This window comes from Artibeus jamaicensis, unplaced genomic scaffold, assembly GCF_021234435.1.
Source record: "Artibeus jamaicensis isolate MK-2021 breed Jamaican fruit bat unplaced genomic scaffold, CSHL_Jam_final contig_490, whole genome shotgun sequence".
Classification (NCBI taxonomy): domain Eukaryota; kingdom Metazoa; phylum Chordata; class Mammalia; order Chiroptera; family Phyllostomidae; genus Artibeus; species Artibeus jamaicensis.
This window is the reverse complement of record NW_026521861.1, coordinates 2,093,565-2,112,092: the sequence shown is the minus strand read 5'-3', so window position 1 is coordinate 2,112,092 and position 18,528 is coordinate 2,093,565. Positions and strand designations below refer to the sequence as shown.

The 18,528-nt window shown below is 38.2% G+C and overlaps 1 protein-coding gene and 1 non-coding gene across 11 annotated transcripts in view; one reads left to right on the top strand and one right to left on the bottom strand.

Annotated features, from left to right (window-relative positions):
- The window catches only part of GBF1 (golgi brefeldin A resistant guanine nucleotide exchange factor 1), a 125,086-nt gene that overhangs the window by 66,932 nt on the left and 39,626 nt on the right, over nucleotides 1-18,528 (bottom strand). The window lies entirely within an intron of this gene.
- LOC119059716 (U6 spliceosomal RNA) lies at nucleotides 2,584-2,691 on the top strand. The gene has a single exon (XR_005084449.2). It is a non-coding gene; the product is annotated as a U6 spliceosomal RNA (small nuclear RNA).

The following is an 18,528-nucleotide window of genomic DNA, read 5'->3' as shown; positions in this document are numbered from 1 at the left end:
ATGAATCTGCATTAAATTTTATGTTAAGCTTGAACATTCCTCCATGGAAACTATTCAGATGATTCAGAAGTCTGCAGCTATGGGCAACTGGTGACTGGCAGCTTCATTATGACAATGTGCCCTCTCATACATCACATCTCATGCAGAGTTTTTTTGACAAAACATCAAATCACCCAGGTGACTCAGCCCCCCTATAACCTAGTTTTGGTGCACTGTGACTTCTGGTTTTCTCCAAAACTAAAATCACCTTTGAAAGGGAAGAGATTTCAGACCATCAGTGAGATTCAGGAAAATACAATGGGGCAGCTCATGGTGATTGGGAGAACTGTATGAGATCCCAAGGCGCCTACTTTGAAGGGGACTGAGGTATCATTGTCCTATGTACCATGTTTCTTGCATCTTGTATCTTCTTCAACAAATGTCTCTATTTTTCATAGCATGTGGCTGGATATTTTCTGAACAGGCCCCATACACACAATTTCACATATAATTTCAGGGTATCTATTAAGCCCATGAATCCCATTCCAAGACCACAGATCAGGATGTCTGGTTTCAATCTTTTTAAAATCAATCTACTGTATAAAATTTTATAAATTTCCTTACAACTACACAAGGAGAAACTTTTTCTTATACTTAATTCCTATATCAACATTTTGTTCCAGGCACAGATATAGGCCCTGCGAGCAGAAGTGGGCTGGTGCAGCACTGGCTCTGCCTGCCTCTCCCCTCACTCCCGCAGGCTGCGGAACCTACTGGCTACACCCCATTGGACATCATATTAAAAGCTGGTACCTCTGTACCAGTTCTCAAAATACGAGGCAATTCTCCTGGCACCAAAAGGTCCAGAGAGCTTGTAAAACCCCACAGCCTGTGGACTTCATGTTGGATGCCATTGTGGACCTGAAGGATACAGAGGGGCATAGAGGGGAAGCAGCCTGACATTTCTCCCCAAGGGATGTCAGGACCAAGGCCTATCATACTGAGTGGACCTTCTTGGCCTAGGAAGAGAGTACCCTGCTCAAGAGACTCCTGCAAGAGCATAGCAGCATCTTCAGGCTCAGTGTGTCCCATACCACAAAGGACCCAAGGTCCAAAAAAGGAGAATAGCAACGATTACTATTTTACTTTGTGACCAGGGAGGTAATGCAGTAGAACGTGGGAGTGCTTAACATAAAGTAAACTGATCTGAGGCCCATCTTTGTGCAGTTACCTTCACTGCAAGTCCTGGGGCAGAGGATGTGGCAGCAGAACATGAAGACAGAGAAGAGCCTGGCCAAGCGGCTGGCCGCTGCCCCAGCAGACTTGGAAAGCAGCAAGAGCTCGGCCTGTTTGACCTGATCATCGTCAATGACAGCCTGGAAAGGCCTACTGGGACCCAAAGGAGGTGCCCTTAAGGAAATAAAAGGTTCAAGGGGCTGGCTGCTCCTGAGGATACCAACAGCTGTGTCCTCCCTGGACAGGACCCTGCACCTACCACAGTGTCCAGGGTGTCCCTGGCCAGGTAGACCTGCCTGCCTCTCACCTTGCTCTCTGTGCCCATTTCTCAGTGCTCCCTGACCAATCCTACTCTCCTGTGTGAGCTGGGCAGGAGTCCTAATAAACTGCTGGTTAGTGTCAATCATTTTTTTAAAAGGTTATGTTCCAGAATTCTAATATTCTAAGACATAGGAATTCCTTTTACATTTTACTTTACCCTTCTCTGAATATTTTTCAGATCTCTCTCAGATGCTGCAACCAGAACCTCACAGGGTACTTAAGGTGTTGGCATGCTACAATTTTGTTTTCAAATCCTGTAGGACAAAGTCCACTATTGTAAGGACCTCTTTAGCAACAGATCAAATCAGAAGTCAGTGTATTCAGAGAACGGTCTACACTCCCTTTCCCTATAAAAGGTTAATGACTCATATATAGTTTACATTTTCCCTCTTGGCATATATTGTCTTAAATTTAAATCTCATATTCCATTTTTCTATCTGCACATGTTTTTGTAGTTATTTTATTCCCATTAGAAGAACTAATAGTCTCCATAGTCAATTTTATGTGACTATGGAGACTTCATTATATGCTCTCTAAAGGCAGTAGCTGTGGAGTCAAAAAGATGTATATTGAAATTCTAGTTCTGGTGCAACCATGGCAAATAAACTTCTCTTAGCCTCAGTTTCCACATCTGTAAAATAGAGATTTTAATAACCATAACTCAAAAAATAAAAATAATAATAACCATAACTCATAGGCTTGCCTCAGAATTAAATAAAATAATGTATATAAAACATTCAGATAAGAATAGCTAAAAATAATCTGAAACAGCTAAGTACTGAGAGGGTACTTGCTTTGTATATAAAAATGTGTCATAAACAGTAATAATGTTAGACAGCCCTGGCTTGTGTGGCTCAGCGGACTGAGTGCTGGCCTGAGAACTGAAAGGTCACTGCTTCAATTCCCAACCAGGGCACATGCCAGGGTTGCAGTCCAGGTCCCCAGATGGGGGCATGCAATAGGCAACCGATTGATATATCTCTCACACACTGATGTTTCTCTCCCTCTCTTTCTCTCCCTCTTCCCGTCTCTAAAAATGAATGAATAGTGCTCGCTTCAGCAGCACATATACTAAAATTGGAACGATACAGAGAAGATTAGCATGGCCCCTGCGCAAGGATGACTCAAAAATTCCATGACACATTCCATATTTTAAAATAAATAAATAAATAATGAATGAATGAATGAATGAATAAAATCTTTTAAAAAATAATGTTAGATAGAATTCAGAGTATGTGATAGAGAATTAGGTCAAATGATCATTAGTGCTCTTCCCAATTTTAATGTTACACCTTAACCTGGGGAACCCTGCAGCTGTACGGTACGAGTTGCCTGAATATATCAGAGGAGGAAGCTTAGAGACACCATAATCCTTAACCTGTTCTCATTCAGGTATAGCAGCACCATGGGTTAAATCAGACAGCTGAAGCAAAACAGAGTCATCAAGATTATCTATGACTTTAGGAAGGCTGCATAAGGATTTTCTAGCAAAAATATGATAGATACCAAAATCATTTTACACCAGAGTCATATATGGTCAACTGATTTTGACAAACATGTGAAGACCATTCTATAAATACAGGATAGTCTTTTTTATGAGATATCCACATGCAAAACAATGAATTTGGACCCCTACCTCACACCATATACAAAAATTAACTCAAAATGGATCAAAGACCTAAATTAAATGTAAGAGCTCAAACTACAAAACTCAGAAGAAAACATAAGTGCTAATTTTATACCAGGGTTTTTCAGCCTTGGTGCTAATAATAGTTTGAGCCAGATAATATTCTGTGCACTGTAGGATGTTTAGCAGCATTCCACCTTGACCTCTCTCCGTTATTTAACAGCAGCACACCTCTCTCCTCAGTGTTGACAACCAAAAATGCCTTGAGATATTGTCAGATTTCCCTTGGGAGGCAAAATCACCCAGTTGAGAATTACTCCTTTAAATTAAATAACGTTCCTTATACTCCTGGACCCTTACAAAATTACCAACGTCTACGCCACGATTACCTGAATGGTTATTTCCTTAATAGACAAAGTGGAAGAGCTGTTCAGAAAAGTCATTTAATATTCCATAATCCAACATTTGAGATGATCTCAGAACACTAAGACTTTAGTCCCATTTTGAAAATAGTCCCATTTTGAAAAGTTCCTTTTTAATGATTTTTTTTAGAGTGAGTAGAAGGGGGAGGAAGGGAGGGAGGGAGATAGAGAGTGATATGGACTTGTTGTTCTACTTATTTATGCATTCATTTGTTGATTCTTGTATATGCCCTGAATGGGGACTGAACCCACAACCTTGGCATATTGGGATGATGCTCTAACCAAAGGAGCTACCCAGCCAGGGACCATTTTAAGAAGTTCTCAGTCCAAATCCTTCCATTAAGAGGTCACAGATCAGTATAATGATTTTTTGGTATGCCATTTTTTGGTAACAACTTTATTAAGATATAATTCACATTCCATATAATTCATCCCTTTAAAGTATATGATTAAATTTTTTTAGTATATTCAGAGATGTGCAATTAAACATGATTTTTAAAACTGCTGATCTTCTTATATTTTATTTTATTTTATTTTTTAAAATATATTTTATTAATTATGCCATTACAGTTGTTCTATTTCCCCCTTCATTTCCCTCCACCCTGCACATCCCCTCCCCCACCATCCCCCCTTTAGTTTATGACCATGAGTCCCAAGTTCTTTAGATTCTATATTTCCCATATTATTCTTGCCATCCCTCCTATCTATTTTCTACCTACCATCTATGCTACTTATTTTCTGTATCTTCTCCCCCCTTCTCCTTCTCCCACTCCCCTGTTGCTAACCCTCCATATGATCTTCATTTCTATAATTCTACTCCTGATCTAGCTGTCCTCTTAGTTTGCTTTTATTTTAGGTGTGGTTCTTAATAACTGTGAGTTTGCTGTCCTTTCACTGTTCATCTTTTTTATCTTCTTTTTCTTAGGTAAGTCCTTTTAACATTTCATATAATAAGGGCTTGGTGACGATGAACTCCTTTAACTTGACCTTATCTGAGAAGAACTTTATCTGCCCTTGCATTCTAAATGAAAGCTTTGCTGGATAGAGCAATCTTGGATGTAGGTCCTTGCCTTTCATGACTTGGAATACCTCTTTCCAGCCTCTTCTTGCCTGCAAGGTCTCTTTTGAGAAATCAGCTGACAGTCTGATGGGAACTCCTTTGTAGGTGACTGTCCCCTTATCTCTTGCTGCTTCTAGGATTCTCTCCTTCATTTTAATCTTGGGTAATGTAATGATGATGTGCCTTGGTGTGTTTCTTCCTGGGTCCAACTTCTTTGGGACTCTCTGAGCTTCCTGGACTTCCTGGAAATCTGTTTCCTTTGCCAGATTGGAGAACTTCTCCATTATTTGTTCAAGTAAGTTTTCCATTTGTTGCTCTTCCTCTTCCCCTTCTGGTACCCCTATAAATTGGATGTTGGAACATTTAAAGGTGTCCTGGAGGTTCCTAAGCCTCTCCTCATTTTTTTGAATTCTTGTTTCTTCATTCTTTTCTGATTGGTTGTTTCTTTCTTCCTTTTGGTTCAAACCATTGATTTGAGCCCCAGTTTCCTTCCCATCATTATTGGTTCCCTGTACATTTTCCTTTATTTCAGTTAGTGTAGCCTTCATTTTTTTCATCTAATTTGCTTTTCATCAAATTCAACCAATTCTGTGAGCATCCTGATTACCAGAGTTTTGACCTGTCCATCTGATAGGTTGGCAATCTCTTTGATGCTTTGTTGTAATTTGTTCTGGGGCTTTGATATGTTCTTTCATTTGGGCCTTTTTTTTTTTTTTTTTTTTTTGCTTTGGCACACCTGTTATGTAGTGAGGGGCAGAGCCTTAGGTGTTCACCAGGGAGGGGCAACCCAGTCACTGGGTTGTGACACTGTATGTGGGGGCGGGGTCTGAGAGGGAACAATGGTGCTTGCTCCACTCTCTGCTGGATTTCAGTCCCCTCTGCCGCTTCCCCCAAGCAAAGGGGGCCCTTCTGGTGCTGATTTCCGTGTGGGTGGGCTTGTGTATGTTCTAGGACCCTGTGGGTCTCTCCAAGGAATTCTCCTGTGAGGCTGGGAGTTTCTCCTGCTGCTGCCTCAACCCCCACAGGTGTTTTCAATCAGAGGTTTGAGGCTTTATTTCTCCACGCTGGAACCCTGGATTGTGCGGTCTGTCCTGCTACCCAGTTTTGCCTGGTTTATCTGCGTGCAAATGTGGGACCACCTGGTCCAGCAGCCACCTTGTGTGCCGTTCCCTGCTCCACAATCCGCTGCCTTGCTGGGTCCACCCACTGCAACCCTGTGCCTGGGGTTCACCAGTAGATGCTTTTTTTGCTGAGACCCCTCTCTGCCTGGCCACCAGACTCCACCTCTCCTATTGGTCTAAATGAATGTGTCTATTTTAACTCCTTGGTTGTCAGACTTCCGCACAGTTCAATTTTCTGTCAGTACTGGTTATATTTTTCTTTCTAAATTTTTGTTGTCCTTCTTTTGGTTGTGCGAGGAGGCACAGTGTGTCTACCTATACCTCCATCTTAGCCGGAAGTCCTCTTATATTTTACACCACTGTTCTAACTAACCACTCACCATAACTCCCAGGAAACTAAAAGCCAAAACCCATTGCAAATCAACAGACTAGTCACACTGGCATTGACTCCTCACAATCAAGAAAAAAGTAATGTTCCTTATAGCAATAAATGACTTAGCCACATATATATAAGAAAGAAAAGCTATGAAAGAAACAAATCAAATAATAAAGCTTTGCTTGAAATTTAGTGTCCATGCTGTAAAGAAATTAGGAAAAAGGTAAGTCATTCCTAAACCAAAGTTCTATACCAAGAACCCCATTTTTCCTCTTTCCTGAATTCCAGTGTCATTAGTTAAAATTAATATAATTCACAGACCAGTAAGTGCTAGTAAGACTAGTAAGTAACTCCTTTAACAGGGGCTGTGAGGTCAGAATCAATTCAACCTGTTTTGATTCAGGGTCTGAGCACTTGTACAAGACAACCAACTTATATGATGGAAAGGTCAAGGATTCATTTTAGAGCCTCTTTTTCACTGTAGTACAACTACAATGCCACTGTGACTTTAACTTTTTTTTCCTTTAGCTCCTGAATAATGGTTGCCCTGCTACTGTCAGTGTCTAATCCAGAGAATGGCTGGTGGGGGGAAGTATCTCTAGAAGACACAGCTGTTATAGAAACCAATTACCATCTTCCAAGTATGAGAACCACTTCCAGATCCTTCTTTGATCAGTTTGCTCAATCAAAATTTCAGATCAAATGTGAAGCCAGAGAAAGGAGCCATGGCTTCCAAAACCAAAGCTATTTTGTTGAAGAATAATATCAAGGGAACTGTACACACAGCTCGAAAAGAAGCCAGCTGCAAGACACTCCAGAAATACCAGACCTAACCAGAAGCCCTCAAGTCCCTTGCTGAGTCATGTGAAAACACATAATCCATCTGACTCATGGTTACTCATTGTCCTCACTGTATATTAACTGTATCTATGCAGATGGTATGACAGTTTATTCCATCGTCCTTTCAATGAATGTCACTAAATTTAGTATCATACTTTTAATTATAAAAATAACAATAAAACAATCATTTAGTCATACACTACATATCAGGTACTGTGATAAACACTTTAGATACATTATCTTATTTATAATTTTCACAATGATCTTAAAGGTTTTATTACTATCTCCATTTCCCCATATTTTTACTCTTAATTTATTTTCTAAAGTGAACGTACAATAAATTGACTTCCTTCTTTTCTTGGTGTACTTTGTTATTAGTTTTAACATATAAATAAAGTCATGTAACCACCACCACTATGAGGATACAGAACAGTTCCATCAATTCAAACATTCCCTCAATTGCCCTTTTTTGTAGCACACCTTGTCCCCACCTCTAATCCCTGGCAAACATAATATGTTCCTTGTCTCCATAGTTTTGCCCTTCCAGTTGCTAAATAATGAAACCATTCACTTGGCATGATGACTTCAAGATTCATCTAAGCTCTTATGTGTATCAACAGTTTATTCTTCCTTATTGCTCTCTTATGGTAGTATTCCATAATGTCCTCATTTTACAGATAAGGTAGCTGAGGTTCATAAAGGTTAAGTAACCTACTGAAGGTCACCAAGGTGAGGACAGTATTTAAGTCCAGCTCTAGAGTGTGGCTCTAGAATCCATACTTTTAAGTACTATGCTATAATGTCCCCTATTAGCTGAGGCTCTCAGAAGAGAAGCCCATAATGCTGATTTAAACATGTAGGGAGATCTTTTAGAACAACAGAATAAGTGAGTTTCATGTTTACCAAAAAAAGGAGGCTGAGAATAGTTTGTCAAAGACTTCTGACGAATAGTTCGTCAAGGAGGCTGAGAATAGTTCGTCAAGACTTCTAGCCTTCTAGCCTTGGCTGGTATGGCTCGGTAGGCTGAGTGCTGGCCTGAGATCTCAGTAGGCTGAGTGCCAGTTCAATTCCCGGTCAGGGCATATGCCTGGGTTGCAGGGCAGGCCCCCAGTAGGGGGTACGCAAGAAGCAACCACACACTGATGTTTTTCTCACTGTCTTTCTCCCTCTCTTCCCCTCTCTGTAAAAATAAATAAGTAAATAAATAAAAAGACTTCTAGCAATGATTTCAAAGCTCTAAGGGGAGCATGACATGGAGGTAAGAGCATGAGCTATCATCAGTGAAACAGGCCTAGGTTTAGAATCCCAGTTCGCCACTTATTAACTATGAGACCTTACGTAAGTTCTTAACTTTTTGAAACCTTAGTTTCTTCTTCTATGAAGTAAGGATCATATTATGTTGAAATATTCTTGGAAGGATTAAATGAGATGATATATGTAAAGTTCCTGACACAGAATAATATTATCTCATCCTATATTGAATAGAACCAATAAAATCATGCCAAACAAAATACCTACTAAATACACAAGTCAGTGTTTATTAAGCTCTGAAAGACATAAAAGGCATGGCCCCTAAATACAAGGAACATATATTCTAGCTTAAGAGACAAATACGTTCCTAAAAATAGAATCGATGTCATTGTATAATATACTAAATAGTATGGCTGAATCTATAAATAAAATACAGAGATAGCCAATAGCTTTAATTTTCTATTTATTTTTTAAAAAATAAGAATGAAGCCCTGGCTGGTGTAGCTAAATGGATTGAGAGCAGACCTGTGAACCAAAGAATCACAGTTTGATTCCCAGTCAGGGTATAAGCCTGGGTTGCAGGCCAGCTCCCAGTAGGGGATGCAAGAGAGGCAACCATACATTGATATTTCTCTCCCTCTCTCCTTCCCTTACCCTCTAAAGAGAAAAAAAAATCTTAAAAAAAAAAAAGAATGAAGACTCAGGTATGGAATCTATCCATCTTCTAGTCTAGAACAGTCCCTAGGCATAGGTAAGGACAAAACTTTTACTAGTCAATATCTAGAATGTATCCTAAAAATTGCTAGTTCCAACTCTTTCATTCCAGGTATCTGTATCAATTTCAAAATGGTATTTTGCATAATTTTTGACACCTGAAAGAAAAATACATAAAAGCCTAAGTTCTATGACACTTGACAAGTGACTGGAAAAACAGGGTCTGCTTCAAAAGGGTTATTGAACTAAAGTCTAAAAGAACTCAAATTCTCTGCTGAAAGGAATTATGTAAGATCATTTCCTTCCCTCCTGCCTCTGTTTGGTCTTAGAAAATATATAAACATACAGGTACATGGTAGGAAGGCAAAAATAGGAGAATAAGTTGGTATGGGGAAACGACTATTAACATCTATCTACAAGACTTTTTCTACTATCTTCTGGTACTTTCTATAAATCCTCTTCCTTCAACTGATGTTTACTACATGCATCTTTGCCAGTACAGCAGTAACTCTCTGAAAGTCAGATCAAGTTTATTAGGCTTTTAAATTAAACATGTAAATAAAACATATATTTTTAAAAATCTGCCCAAATCCTTACTCCCCAACTTAACCTGGTAGCAAAATGTAGTCACAGCTCTATAGCAAAGTATTTTACCAAGGCTCTGTCACAGCTACTTAGCAACACATTCATCACAGTTGGCAAGTCTGTGTATCTATGCTACTGGCTTAGTACTTTGGAGTCAAACAAACAAACAAACAAACAAACACAAAAACCCATTTTAAAAAAAATTAAAGTCCACACACAGAAATAGTTTTCAGTGGGAGTGAAATCTCACTGTGGATCAAAGAGAACCAAGGGGTTCATTTCTCCAGTCCTGCCTCATCTAAAGTTTTATGCTTATAACTTGCCTAAGCTCTGTAGTTCCTTATCATTCTAAGAAATACAACCATCCCTAGGCCTGGATTTTCAGCACACTTTAAGGCTGAATCTTTTATCCCTATCACCTTATAAAAATAGAGAAGCCAAACCTCTAGCCAGTATTCTAAAAACAAAGAACTAAGGTTAAGAAACAGAAAACTGTCAGGCAAAACCATAATCCTTTTTTCTTATTTAAGTCGGTTGGGCAATTTTCTCATAAGAAACAAGAGATATAGAATCAGGAGACCTGAGTTCTAGCTTTCCCCACGAATAAGCTGTGTGACCATGGTCAAATCATAATCACACCGTGCTTTAGTTTCTTCTCCTCTAAAATGACAAGGCTGAGCCCTGACAGGGTTGCTCAGTTGGTTGGAGCCTTGTTCCAAAATGCCAAGGTTACTGGTTCGATCTCCAGTTAGGGTACTTACAAGAAGCCAACAATAAATGTATAAATAAGTGGAACAACAAAACAATGTTTCTCTCTCAATAAATAAATTAAAAAAAACAGAAATAAATATTTAATGAGTACACAAATGAACATTTAACAGAATACACTAGATAAATGAGCGTGTATAATAAGAAATTTTTAAAAAGAAACCAAATAAACATCTTTTAAGTGAATATACTATTAAGGGTCTGGTGACAATGTTTAAGCAATACAGGTAATAGAAGTGCTTTTGTTCTAGCCTTTCTGGATTTCTTTCCTTCTCATTCTAATTCTCCTATGCTAAGATGACCAGGTTCTGAACTATGTAACTTTTAATATTTATTATAAAATTTTTCTAAATTACATAAAAGCAAAGAGGCTCAAATAATGAACTTCCATGTACCCCAAACCCATTCTCAATAATTAGCAACTCAAAGCTCACCTTGTTTTTTATTATCCCCTACCCCTTCCATCTTATTTTGTAGCTAATCCTATACATATCATTTTAACCATGACCATACCCTCATTATCATCACATCTAAAAGAGTAACATTGCTTTAGCATCAAAATTTTAGTTAGTGCTCAATTTGCAACTATTCAATTTCTATAAACTTTTATGTTTGTATGAATCAGGATCCAAATATGGTTCATATTTGCAAATCTCTGATACATTTGTCTGTATCAGAAAGGAGCTAAAAACAGAATTGAATGACTTTAGATGGGCATAGCCTTCCAGTTTGCCACAGTCCACACTGCTCCTTATTGGGCCCATGATGTTTTTTGAGTTTGGGTTACTGGAGGATCTGAAGTCTCATCCAGTTCTTAGATACCTTGATTCTTGTAAACATTAACACAGAGATAAAACAAATGAGTGAAACATTATGCTTAAAACTGAAAAACTAAGAAGTAGCAATATAAGCTTGTTGATTAGAAATATAGAAGTAAATGCCAAGAGTCTGCTAAAAGAGATGAAAAGGGCTGTCTCTTAAAGAGTAGCAGAAGATGAAAAAGAGTAGTTTTTTTTTAATAGTGTCATTCTTTAAAAAAAAAAGATTTTATGCATTTATTTTTAGAGAGAGAGGAAGGAAGGGAGAAAGAATAGGGGAGAAACATTGATGTGTGAGAGATTCAGTTGCCTCCTGTATGCCCCAACTGGGGACCTGGCTGGCCTGCAGCCAGGCATATGCCCTGACTGGGAATCAAACCAGAGACATTTCAGTTCACAGGGTGGTACTTAATTCACTGAGCTGCACCAGCCAGGGCAACAATAGGTACTTTCCGAAATCATTTTTTTATTTTTCAATTACAGTTAACATAATTATTATATTAGTTTCAGGTGTATACCCCATTGATTAGACATTAAATACTTACTAAGTGATCATCCTGATAAATCTCACACCTATCATCCAGATAAATCTGACACCATACATAGTTATCAGATATTATTAATTAGGTCCTGCTATTGTGGCTCAGTTGGTAGGGTGTTGTCCAGCAAACTGAAAGGTCTCCTGTTCCATTCCTAGTCAGGGCACACATCTGGGTTGTGGGTTCAGTCCCAGTCAGGGTGCATATGGAAAGTGACAGGTCAATATTTCTCTCACATATCAATGTTTCTGTCCCTCTCTTTCTCCCTCCCCTCCCTTCTTTCTAAAATGAACATTTTAAAAATATTACTGACTATATTCCCTAGTTAGGCTCTACTTCACATTCCCACAACGATTCTGTAACCACCAATTTGTACTTCTTTTTTTTTAAAAATATTTTATTTATTTTAAGATTTTATTTCTAGAGAGAGAGGAGGAGAGGAAAAAAAGGGAGGGAGAGAAACATCAATGTGTGGTTGCCTCTTGCGTGCCCCCCACTGGGGACCAGGCCCGCAACCCCGTCATGTGCCCTGACTGGGAATCCAACCACGACCCTTTGGTTCACAGCCCACACTCAATCCACTGAGCTACACCAGCCAGGTCTATGCTACCATCTTGACCAGAAGCTGTAAAGAATAGATATTGAGGACTGTTACTCCACATCCTCATGCCTAACTCACAGGAACGTTATGAAGCTTAACTGAGATATATTTATACATCTTAATGCATATATTAATATATGAAATGTAAGTTGTTTTAATGACTAAAAATTTTTAAATCAAAGTAGAACACATTCACTTGAAACTCAGGCAATATTAATCTATTTTTAAGAATTATTTAAAAATTTAAAAGGTACAAAAATCTTGGAACCATTTGCTTTGAACAAATGGCCATTATAAAATTATATAACCAGTTTGAAGTACGGTTCATCTGAAAATTACCCTTACTGGCCAATAGCAAGACAAAGGGAAATTGAAAAGTTAGACTACCTCAACATGCATGGAAGTACATAATGAGTATATTTTCTTTTTAAAGTTATATTATATAATATTCCAACATCAAAATTTTCATTATAAATAAACTTCAATGACATTCATATAAGAGTAGAAGCCCTCTGAAAGTATTTCTAAACCGTGACAGGATTATGAACACAAAGAAGCTTGGTACTTCAGGAACATTAGAGATCATCTGGTATACATTTCTCGTTTTAGAGATAAAAATTGACAGCCCAGAGAGAACACTAGAAAGTAGGACCTTAGAAAAAGTTCTAGGAGTCTGGGCCTCTAACTCTCTGCAGAGATCAATGAGAATGATTAGGCATAGCAGTGTATAACAGAGGTAAAAAAAAAAAAAAAGATTTTGCTCAATGGTAAGGAAAATGACATGGTGGGTTACCAGCTCTATCTTTCACGTGGTCAATCTGTCCTAGGCATGGTGCCATGACGAAGGTATACAGGACCTTTCACTATTGAGAATTCCACTTTCTTACTTAGGAAGCTAGATATCATAACTGGTTAAACAGATTGCCAAACCCAGACTTTTCATTCAGTCATCTCACTCTAAGAGAAATGAGAAAACAAGAGACCAAAGTGACCCATATCAGCACTTTTCACTTTCTGAGAGCTGAAAACAGTAACATTTCCTCCAAAAATCCTAATGTCTCCTCTCCATGGCCAAACAATAAGTAACTTGGGGAAAACAATAAAAGTGAGCCAATTCCTATTTCAAAGTACAAAGCTAAACCTTAGATTATTTATAGATCTGGTGTCAGCCTTGTCCTCATCTCCCCTCCTTACACCTTGGACTGCCTCCTCTCCACACAGGGAGGATCCCATGCACACTCTGAGCCAAAGGTTCTCACAGGATCTCTCATTTCTACACCTTCAAATGCAAATAAACTAGTTGATACCCAAGCATCTCTTCGTAAAGATTAAAAATACCTCTACCTACTTAGGTTTCAAATAACCCATTGAAATAGGAAAAAAAAAGACACTGGCAACAGAGATGAAAATATTAAAAAAGCATTATCCAAATATGAAAGTTGCTAATACAAATCTGAAAAGACACTATCCAATTTCTGTCAAATAAGTGGCCAAGAATTAAGAACAGATCAATCACATAGGAAAATATCCAAAGAATAAATTACTTGAGAAAATACTAATAATTAAAAAATCTAAAACAAATTATAAAGGTATTACCTTGTCAACTAAATTAGCAAAAATAAAAAAAGTTAGAAAATTCAAATCAAATATAGCACAGCTACAAAACTCAGTCATTCTACTACTGGAAGTATTATTTCATGAAAATAATTAGAAAGAGAAATAATGTTATCAGCACAAAGATAATTAAAGTTCATATATATAATGAATTGAAAATTTAAAAAGAATAGTTAGCCTATGACATTCTAGTTTGATGTATTTTTTAAAACATTTTATTTATTTTTAGAGCGTGGGGAAAGGAAGAAGAGGGGGAGAAACATCAATATGTCGTTACCTCTCATGTGCCCCCTACTGGGGACCTGGCCCACAACCCAGACATGTACCCTGACTGGGAATCAAACTAGTGACCCTTTGCTTCTCAGCCTGTACTCAATCCACTGAGCTACTTCAGCCAGGGCTGATGTATTCTTATAGTGCCATTAAAGATGATAAATATGTAGGTAAACTGATAGAAAATTCTATATTAACCCATTTGCCACTTAGGAAAAAAAAGTACAGCTCACTGCCACTACTAAAAACAGAATGCTATAAATAGAATGATGTCATTTGTTTCCAAAGGCTATCAATATACTAGAGCAATGCAAAATAACAACAAAAGCGAGATACTTCATGAGTAAGGTTAGGACTGTAATCTGTGAGTTACCTTGGGGTAAATGCTGCAGCTACAAGTGCTGCCAGTGAGTATTCTTGGGGCAAATGGGAAATGGGTTAAATTATGCTAAATGAATAAAAGGAACAAAAATGATTATTGAATTCTTTAAATTATATATATAATAAGGATTAAAGGCCAGTGAGTTAGGTAAATAGTGATTTTATGGAGAAAAGTTTTGCTCTTGTTTGACTACTTTGTTACTTTTGTTGGTGTCCAACCTTTTGCATCTCTGAGCCACACAGGAAGAGGAGTTGTCTTGGACCACACATTAAATACAATGAGATATGTAATCACAAAAAAATCCCATAATTTAAAAAAAATTTTATTTATCATTAGAGGGGAAGGGAAGGAGAGAGGGAGAGAAGTATCAGTGTATGGTTGCCTTTCATGCACCCCCTGCTGGGAACTGGCCTGTAACTCAGGCATGTGCCCTGACTGGGAATTGAACCACGGTAGTTTGGTTTGTAGGCCTGCGCTCGATCCACTGAGCTATACCAGCCAGGGCTACCATAATGTTTTAAGTAAATTTATGATTTTGTGTTGGGCTGCATTCACAGCCATCCTGGGCTGCAAGCAGCCCATAGGCCACAGGTTGGATACCCCTGGTTGTCTTTTGTGGACTTTAACACAAATTTGGATCCTCTCTGGTTCTGTAAGGTCTAAGCCAAAAAAGCATTCATGGATTTTCCCAGGTATGAATTTGCTACTAGGTCAGTCAATGGCAACAGGAACATGAGACTACAATTCATTCACAATTTCAAGCTGTTTCCTAGGAAGTCGAGATTCTAAAAATCTGGATTCCAATTCTCTGAATTTTAGAGAAAGGAAACTAACTCTCCATTTTAACCTCACAAGGCCTGAATGAGTTCAATTTCACAACAAAGATTTCTGTTATCAGATATAGAGCTTGTTGTGCACCAAGGTGGGGAAAAGACGTCGATTTAACAGCACAGCTTGCATCGGCAGGACAGTGCCCCTGATTAGCTCCAGGATCACCTGTGCATTCTACATCATCATGACTATAGACCTGCTTGTCCTAGAAAAGTGAGGAATAGCAGATAACCCTTCAGGCTTTTATCTGACTGGTACACAAAGAACCAGATGAAACCCTCAAGTAACAGGAAAATAATTTTGTTTTATTATCTCCCATGTATAAGGAATTTATCTCCATTTCAGAGCTCCTGCATAGAATCCAAGAAGAGCTTATACCATTATATATCTCAGTCTGAAAGATCAATGGTGACCCCATTACTCTGGTCAACCTAGTCTATTTGCACCAAATTTTACAGGATCAGTGGTAAGCAGGTTGAGGAAACACAAGATTACTTGAATCCAGCTAAGAGGTTCTCATCAGAGGGTTCCTTGGACCAGCTGCTACAGATGCCCCCTTGAAAGGAAGAGAATAAGAGAAGGGGTGGAGGTAGGGAGAAAGCTTACTGGCTTGCTTTAGGCAAATAAAAAGAGAAGGTTTTTTAATTAGTGCTTAAGGCTGAGATGGCCTTAAAAGTGAAATAAAGAAAAATATACAGGGAGTCAACAGTGAAGGGAAGGAAAACAGGACTCAAAACAGGACTCTTTCTGTTCCAAAAGATTTGGAACAGAAAGAAGAAATACACATTCAACCAGAACAAAGAAAGGACAATCCAAAAAAAAAAAAAAAAAAGAGGAGGGGCTTAGGAACCTCTGGGACAACTTTAAACGTACCAGTGTCTGAATCATAAGTGTGTCAGAAGAAGAAGAGCAAAAAATTAAAAACTTATTTTAACAAATAATGAAGGAAAAGTTCCCCAATCTGGTGAAGGAAATAAATACAAGTCCGGGAAGTTCAGAGAGTCCCAAAAAAGTTGGATCCAAGGAGGAACACACCAAGGCACATCATAATTACATTACCCAAGATTAAAGATAAGGAGAGAATCTTAAAAGCAGCAAGACAAAAGGAGAGAGTCTCCAACAAAGGAATTCCCATCAGACTGTCAGCTGATTTCTCAAAAGAGACCTTACAGGCAAGAAGGGGCTAGAAAGAAGTATTCCAAGTCATGAAAGGCAAGGACCTACATCCAAGATTGTTCTATCCAGCAAAGCTTTCATTTAGAATGGAAGGGCAGATAAAGCGCTTTTCAGACAAGGTCAAGTTAAAGGAGTTCATCATCACCACGCCCTTATTATATGAAATGTTAAAGAGACTTACCTAAGAAAAATAAGATAAAAACTATGAACAGTAAAATTACAACATACTCACAACCATCAACAACTGAACCTAAAAAAAAAAATTAAGCAAACAACTAGAACAAGAACAGAATCACAGACAGGGAGATAATTTGGAGGGTTATCAGTGGGGAGGGGGAGAGTGGGGGAAAAGGTACGGGGAATAAGAAGCATAACGGGTAGGCAAAAAATAGACAGGGGGAGATTAAGAATAGTATAGGAAATGGAGAAGCCAAAGAACTTATACCTATAACCCATGGACCTGAATAACGGGGTGGGGGTGCTGGAGGGAAAGGGGTGCAGGGCAGAGTGGAATAAAAGGGAGAAAAATGGGACAATTGTAATAGCATAATTAATAAAATATACTTTGAAAAAAGTGGTCTGCTACCCAAGATACCACTAAAATCTAAGTAAGGCTAAAGCGGCTCTAACGGAAGGAATGAATTCTCCTTCTTCTCCAACACTACTTACTCTAAGGATTGTCGCAGGCAAAGAAGCCCCATCAGAAGAATCCAACAAAGCTCCCTTCCACTAATTACATCATCTGTCTTACAGCCATACACATGAGATGAGTAAAGGATAGGCTTCACATGCTAGCCACTGGAAGGGTGCTGTACCACATCAGAGCAGTCAAGAGTTAAATTTGAAGCAGCAAACTTATCCCTAGAGATATAGACCTGGCACTAAGCTGAGACTCACAAGATTCTCCCTGAGTTTTCCTTACTTCTAACTGCTGGGATAACTGATGTTCACTGAATGCTGATATTTGTATGAATAAAAATGAAGGGATTTAGCAAATCTTGTTCCTGCACACAGTTGTCAAAAAAAAATCTGACCTTTACAACAGGAAAAAGAGGGGGGATTTAAAGATTTAAGGAAGAGGCAGTGACTGTCTGATGTATAACAAACCTTAGAAAAATTATGAAGCAATGAAAATCCCCTACAGGTCCCAACAAAATGTGTCCAATTTGCATTCCAGCAAAGCTTTCCATACATACCATTTGGCTGCTGTGTGTACCTCCAGGCAAATAAATCTCAAGGAATAATCCCACTGGGACCTAAATCTGATTTCTGATATATTACTGCTCCACAACTTTAAACCAGGCTCCACAAACTGCCTTTTCGGTTCCAAATAACTAAATCAAAGTCATCCTGATAAGCTTTGAAAACAGGCAATGTGAGGAGTGGTTTAATGAATGTTACAACTCAACCTATTATAGACCACACCACATTATTGGAAGAGAGAGAGAGAAAAAAGTCCCATACTTGTACATCCCCAAATCTCTTGAGACCAAATACAGACATACCTGTCATTCAACCACACCTGACTGTAATATAAAGCCTTATTCAAAGCCTGACTTTGATCAAATGGTTAGGATATATTTGCAAATCTAACATGGGGGTGAGGGGAAGATACAGTACAGACTACAATTTTCTGTTTTACTTTGAAAACTGGCCCAAACTCATTATAAAAAAACAATTGAAGCAATAAACACTGAAATATATTCTGACTTAAAATATTATAAGGAAAAAAACCCAGTGAACAATACAGTAGCAAAAATTTTTTCTGTAAGTCAGAAAAATTGACCATCCAACACATAAAGAAAGCAGTGTTAAGAAAAAAAGGAAAACTAGATTTATAGCAAAAATTGAAAGAACCAGAAGTTCAAGCATCCTAGATCCTAGTATCAATTTTCTCCTTCCACCAGAAGAATACTCACAAAATATTCAGAAAATATATTTAGATAAGACATACTAAAACATTATTAACCATAGTGACTACTATTAGACAAATC